Here is a 4,609-nt window from a genome sequence, read left to right as displayed (position 1 = left end):
AATTCAGAAAATATTTATTAAGTACCTATTAGGCAATTTTTGAGGCACTGGAGATACAAAGATTAAAATGAAACAGGCCTTGTCCTCAGGGACCTTACATCCTGTTGGAGGATAGCAAGCAAAAAAATCCCCAGGAGCTCAGTCCCTCATTCAAGCCATTCTTTTGGAGGAGCAAGTAGAGTGACTACTAGAGGGTCATTAAAGCTCTCTCTCTCTCTCTCTCTCTCTCTCTCTCTCTCTCTCTCTCCCCCTTTCTCTTCCTCTCTTTTGTTTCTATGTCTCTTTCTTCTCTCTCATTTATTATTTATTTTTAACATTCTTGTATTAAAATTTTTGAGTTCCAAATTCTCTCCCTCCAGCACCTCTTTAGTCCACTGAGAAGGCAATAAATATAGCAATTATACATATAAAATTATGTAAAACATATTTCCATTTTAGCTCTGTTGCAAAAAAAGAAAGAAAAATGAAGAAAGTGAAAAAAATTATACTTTACTTAGCATTTAGAGTTCATTAGTTTTCTGGAGGTGAATAACATTTTTATCAAGAGTATTTTGGTATTGTTGTGGGTCATTGTATTGATCAGAGTAACTAAGTCTTTCACAATTGATTATCCTTATAGTATTGCTGTTACTATGAACAATGGTTTCCTGATTCTGCTTGCTTCATTCTGCATGAATTCATGTCTTCTAAGGTTTTTCTAAAACAATTCTCCCCATCATTCCTTATAGCACAATAGTATTCCATCACAATCATATACCACAACTTGTTCAGCCATTCCCTAATTGATGATCCCCTCAGTTTCCAATTCTTTGCCACCACAAAAAGAGCTACTATAAATATTTGTGTGTATGTATACGCACACATATACACATATGTCCTTTTCCTTTTTGTTTGATCTCTTTGGGATATAGATCTAGTACAGGTATTGCTGGGTAAAAGGCCAAGCATAGTTTTATGCCCTTTGTACATAGTTCCAAATTGTTCTCTAGAATGGTTAGACTAGTTCACAACTTTACCAAGAGTGCATTAGTGTACATGTTTTCCCACAACCCCTCCAGTATTTGTCATTTTTCTTTTCTGTCACATAAGGCAATATAACAGATATGAGGTGGTACCTCAGAGTTGCTTTAAGTTGTATTTCTCCAGTCAATAGTGATTTAGAGTATTTTTTCATGTGACTACGGATAGCTTTGATTTCTTCTTCTGAAAATTGCTTGTTCATATCTTTTGACCATTTATTAATCAGGGAATGGTTCTTATTTTTATAATTTGACTCAGTTCCCTATATATTTGAGAAGCAAGGCCTTTATCAGAGAAATTTGCCACAATATTTTTGTATTACTTCATTGTCTCTAGTTTCAGTTGTTCAGTTGTGTCCACTTCTTCAATAACCTGTGGACGATAGCACATCGAAGTTATTCATGGGATTTTCTTCGCAAAGGCACTGACGTGGTTTGCCATTTTTTCCTCCAATAAATTAAAGTAAACAGTGGTTAAATGACTTGCTTAGGATCACATAGCTAGTAAGTGTCTAAGGACAAATTTGAACTCAGGTTTTTCTGACTCCAGGTACAATGCTGTATCCACTAAACCACTAGCTGCCTCATTGTCTGGTACTTTTTTTTTTTTGGAGGGGGGAAGGCAGGGCTCTTGGGGTTGAGTGACTTCCCCAAGGTCACACAACTAGTAAATGTGTCAAGTATCTGAGGCTGGATTTGAACTCAGGTCCTCCTGACTCCAGGTCCAGTATATTATTCACTGTGCCACCTAGCTGCCCCAGTACTTTTTTTTTTAAAGCAAAATGTAATTTCCCTGATTATCTCTTTTAGTTGGGTTTATTTTTGCTTTTGCTTTGTCTGAGATTCTAGTTTTATCTCTGTCTCTTTCTCTGTGTCTCTCTGTCTCTCTGTCCAAACCTCAGCTGAAGCACAATAGATTCTGCTCTAGCCCCTTATTATATCTCTGCATGTATCTTCCTGTTTCAAATGTGTTTCTTGTAAACAACATATTGTTAGATTCTGGTTTCTAATCTATTTTTCAATCTTCTTCTGGTTTATGGCTGAGTTCATCACATTTACATTCATAGTTATGATTATATTTCCTTCCATCCTATTTTTTTGTTTATCTTCCTCTCTTTCTTTTAACCCTGTCCCTCCTCAAAAGTCTGTTTTGCTTCTGACCACTATCTTCCTTAATCTACCCTCCCTTTTATCATTCCCATTCCCCCTTTGTTTTATCCTTCCACTTCTCTGTTGGGTAAGATAGATTTCTACACCCAGTTTATTGTGTGTATATATATATATATATTCTTCCCTCTTTGAACCAATTCCAATGAGAGTGAAGTTCAAATGTTGCCCACCACCACCACCCCATTTTCCTCTCCACTGTAAAAGCTCTTCCTTGAATGCCTCTTTAATGTGAAACAATTTCCCCTCCCTCCCCCTTTCTCTAAGTGCATCACTCTTTTTCATCTCTTCATCTTTTTTTGAGATCATCCCAACATAACCAACTCATACCCATACCTTCTGTTTATATAGACTCCTTCTAATTGCCCTAATTACGATAAAATTCTTAGCTGTTTCATGTATCATCTTCCCATATAGAAATGTAAACAATTTAACCTTTTTAAGTCCCTTGTGATCTCTCTTTCATGTTTACTTTTTATGCCTCTCTTGAGTTTTGTGTTTGAATATCAAATTTTCCTTTCATCTCTAGTCTTTTTATCAGGAATGCTTGAAAGTCCTGTATTTCATGAAATATCCATTTTTTCCCTTGAAGGATTATACTTAGTTTTGCCGGGTAAGTTGTTCTTAGCTGTGATTCTAGCTCCTTTGCCTTTGGTAACATTCCAAGCCTTCTGCTGATTTACTGTGGAAGCTTCTGTGATCTTGACAGTGAGTCCACAATATTTGCATGGTTTCTTTCTGGCTGCTTATAATATTTTCTACTTCACCTGAGAATTCTGGAATTTGGTTATAATGTTCCTGAGAGTTTTCATTTTGGAATCTCTTTCAGGGGGTGATCAGTTGATTCTTTCAACTTCTATTTTACCCTCTGAACCAAAGATATTAAAGCAGTTTTCTTTTATAACTTCTTGAAATACTGTGTCTAGGCTCTTTTTTTGATCCTAGCTTTCAGATAGTTCAATAATTTTTAAATGACCTCTCCCTTGAAATTGAGGAGCTTCAACAGCAGGAGCTGGACCAGCACAAGCATCCGGACATCACTGAGGATGTGCAGAACAACTGCTTAGCATACATATGTGACTCATGAGGATATCTGCAAATGTTTTACGGGGGACACTCTGTTGGGTGTTTGGGCCGCTTCAGGTACCAGCCTGGAAGTGCCAGTTCCTGAGGGCCTAAATGGGCAGAAGAAGTATCAGAGCCACCTGAGAAGTACCAGTGGTCCCATCGGTGCTGCATGAGCTCTCTCCCTGTGGTTGTGCCTGTGCCTCCACCTGAGGATCTCTTTCAGTGCCAGGCAGCCATTCCTTCCCCCACACAACTGAGACTAGCACCCTCTTGGCACCAGGAGACCTCACTCCCCGGCAGTCCCCACCCCACCTCTCCGACCAGCACCCAGGACCAGAGTGCCATTGGGCAGCCAGCAGCCAGCCCAGTTGCAGGAAGCAGCAGTGGCCCTGGGACAGACAGCACTCGGTACCCTCAGCACTGCATCCACTGCTGCACTTGGAACCCAGCCACTCCAGTCCTCGGTGTCCTTGGACAGCAGCTCCATCTCGCCCAACCCTTCTACCTCTTTTGAGCCAATCAAACTGGATCCTACAGGCATACTGGAACTCCCCAAACAGCTGTCAGAAATGTTTGATCCAATGAAAGAGTGCATGAATTCCGGGCTGCTGGAGGAGTTGATGTCCTCGGAAGTGTTTGCCCCTCTGCTCCACCTCTCTCCTCCCCCTGGAGACAACGACTACATCTACAACTTGGATAAAAGTGAAGGCATCTGTGACCTCTTTGATGTGCCAGTCCTTAACCTCTGACTCTGCAGCTGTCCTTGGGGCCATGTGCAGACAAGACTGTTTGACTTGGGGTTGCTTCCATCTTTCCTTCTCCTGCCATGCCCAGTGTCCTCAGGATTCCTCTGGATACAGACTGACCAGCCGCCAGGCCCCTTCAATCCCCCCCTTTCCAAATTGCACAATTAGAGTCATATTTCTTATTCCTTCCACTGGCCAGTTTGTCCATCCACTATGCAAAATGGGGGAGAAGGGCCAATTCTCTCCCCTCCCCCCAATATCATTATCCTCTGTCAACAGGTAGCCAAAGCATTTTCCACGTGCCTCTCTTCTTAGGGCCAGAAACCTCATGTCCCCACCTCCTTTTGCATCCCATATCTGGTCTTAGAGCTCAGGCTCTGCTGTGCCAGTGATACAGTATCCTTAGTTCCCATCACTGAGGCTACCTAAGAGATCCTGCTTCCCACTTTCTCCCTTCCACTGTACCTGCCCATGCTCCTCCCCTCAGAGCCCAAAAGGCCAAGACCAGGGCCAGGGTGAGGACACAAGCCCATATATAAAAAAAGAAAAACCAGACAAACCAACTGCCTGAGTTTGAACCAGGCTCTCCCGGAGTCTGTAAGAGTCCTG

The 4,609-nt window shown here is 41.4% G+C and overlaps 1 pseudogene; it reads left to right on the top strand.

Annotated features, from left to right (window-relative positions):
- The first annotated feature begins 3,156 nt into the window (after positions 1 to 3,156).
- LOC138144460 (transcription factor E2F4 pseudogene) lies at positions 3,157 to 4,235 on the top strand (annotated as a pseudogene).
- The last annotated feature ends 374 nt before the right edge of the window (positions 4,236 to 4,609 follow it).

This window comes from Petaurus breviceps, unplaced genomic scaffold, assembly GCF_028583685.1.
Source record: "Petaurus breviceps papuanus isolate PSGF00001 unplaced genomic scaffold, PetGlider_PUasm1.0 90700, whole genome shotgun sequence".
NCBI lineage: Eukaryota > Metazoa > Chordata > Mammalia > Diprotodontia > Petauridae > Petaurus > Petaurus breviceps.
Note: the sequence above shows the minus strand (reverse complement) of the source record. Positions and strands in the feature narration are given on the sequence as shown.